The sequence below is a fragment of the Palaemon carinicauda genome, chromosome 41 (assembly GCF_036898095.1).
Source record: "Palaemon carinicauda isolate YSFRI2023 chromosome 41, ASM3689809v2, whole genome shotgun sequence".
In the NCBI taxonomy this organism is placed as follows: domain Eukaryota; kingdom Metazoa; phylum Arthropoda; class Malacostraca; order Decapoda; family Palaemonidae; genus Palaemon; species Palaemon carinicauda.
Window position 1 is genome coordinate 24,971,256 of NC_090765.1, and position 2,500 is coordinate 24,973,755.

The window sequence follows — 2,500 nt, forward strand, 5'->3', positions numbered from 1 at the left end:
TATATATTTTTATATAGTGGGCAAAAACTATTCATTCTGTTGTAGTAAATCAGTTGTAGTAAATCAGAAATGCAATATACCTTTTCCGAATTCGAATACAAAATCAACAGAAAAAGCACAGTAACAAATTATATGATCTAATATTAATAGAAAACCTGCGAATGCAAACGTGCATAGATACAAAAAATGATAAGGGAACTACTTAAAAATTTTAACTCCATATAGTCCCGAATGATAACCCAAAAAATAGCCAGACAATAAACCGTTTTGATTAAAGCTTCACAAAATAATCATGGAATATATACATTGTGTGTGTGTGTATATATATATATATATATATATATATATATACACACACACACATATTTAATTTATACACACACACACACACACACATATATATATATATATATATATATATATATATATATATATATATATATATATATATATATATATATATATATTACTAGCCAAGCTAAGTTATAATACTAGTTGGGAAAGCAGGATGCTATGAGCCCAAGATGTCCGACGGACAAAATATCCCGGTGAAGAAAGGAAATAAGGAAGCAGAATAGTGGGCCTGAGTGTGCTGTACCTTCATGTAGGAGAATTCTAAACCAAGACAGTGGAAGACTATGGTACAGAGGCTATTTCACTATCCAAGACGAGATAACAATAGTCTGATTTTTGTCCTTACCATACCTAGAGTCTCTTCTATCCTTACCAAGTGGATAGTAGTCACAGAACAATTACAGTGCAGCAGTTAACGCCTTGAGTGAAGAAGAATCGTTTGGTTAGCTTAGTGTTGTCAGGTGTATGAGGAAAGAGGGTTATGTGTAAAGAATAAGCAAGACCATTTGTTGTGTGTTTATACAAAGGAAAAATGAGACGTAACAAGAGAGGAATCCAATGTAGTATTGTCTGGCCAGTCAAAAGACCCAATAATTCTCTTGCGGTAGTAGATCAACCGTATGGATGATTGGTGCCTTGGCCAACGTGCTACCTTTTTGCCATGGTATTGTATAATCATAGCAAAATCTCAGACTCGTTTGAAAATATTAAATCGGACATAGGAATGAATTCTCTCTCTCTCTCTCTCTCTCTCTCTCTCTCTCTCTCTCTCTCTCTCTCTCTCTCTCCCCCAGATCAACGATTTGCATCAGCAAGTTTGAGAGTGGTAGCATTGACTTTAGCCGATGTTCAAAATCTGAAAGAAGGTTTGTCAGTTACCTTTGGAAATGCTTACTGATGGGAAGACTTAATTTACCATAGAGAGAAAAAAAATTCTATGATCACGACATGTATAAAGAAGTGATGGAAATATATATATAAAAATAAATTTCTCCATTCTCAGTTCTCAATCAGTCACCAAAAATGAATTCCCACTTCAGTAAAAACATGACGACTCTCGCAGGCTTCATATGACTGACATAAAACAAAGACAGCGGAATCAGAGTCCGATGGAATAGATATTGATAATGTATTTTCTTGAATGAAAAGTTATTGTAAATATTTTCAATACTAATATTATTCCAATATATTTCAACTCTGATAAATAGGCTATCCCTTTTCCCTTTTTAACTACTCCACCTAATATAAATCTCACTCTAGCTTATCACCAAGACAGTCCATTCATTACTCAAGTTCTTTTATATATATATATATATATATATACACACACACACACACACACACACACACATATATATATATATATATATATGTATATATATACATATATATATATATATATATATATAGTTATAAGTTCTTCACTTGAAATCAATATAAATTACAAGCTATGTAAAAGTAAATTGAAAACATTTGTATCTTTTTTCACTTTGTCTCCTGACTCTTTACCAGTATATCTAATTTCACGCCAATGTAAACTGCCTTCTAATATTACCTATAACTTAAAAGGTTTAAATTCGTTACAACATGAGAGCCACATAAAAAAAGTCTGGCTTCAGAGATTTGCGTATAGAGTGATTAGAATAACATAATGAATGAAGCAGAGATTTCAAGGGAGTATGGACTCTTCTTCTCTATTAAATACTAATTCCTTTCAACGTTTACATAAACCTCAACTTCAGATAAAACTATGGCTTATATCATTATTTCATAACTTTCAAAACTGAAACTTGAAAATAAGGATGATATAGCGTAATAATATTGGAATTAACTTCCACTTCACTATTATCAAAATAATTGGTAATCTATTCTAACTACGGTCAACAATCGAACTGTAATGATCTACCTAATTACAAAAAAAAAAAAAAAAAAAAAAAAAAAAAAAAAAAAAAAAAAAAAAAAAAAAAAAACATAATTTTCGTGAATGTCTTGACATAAATTTCTATTTGGGGATATGGTCTAAATTAGTTTCTCTTCACATTAAGGACTCTAACGAACTATATAAATTAACAAAGCTAGTGTGCGTGACCCGTCAATATGACAGCTAAATATTTAGATATGTACACGCACACAATCACAGATTTAA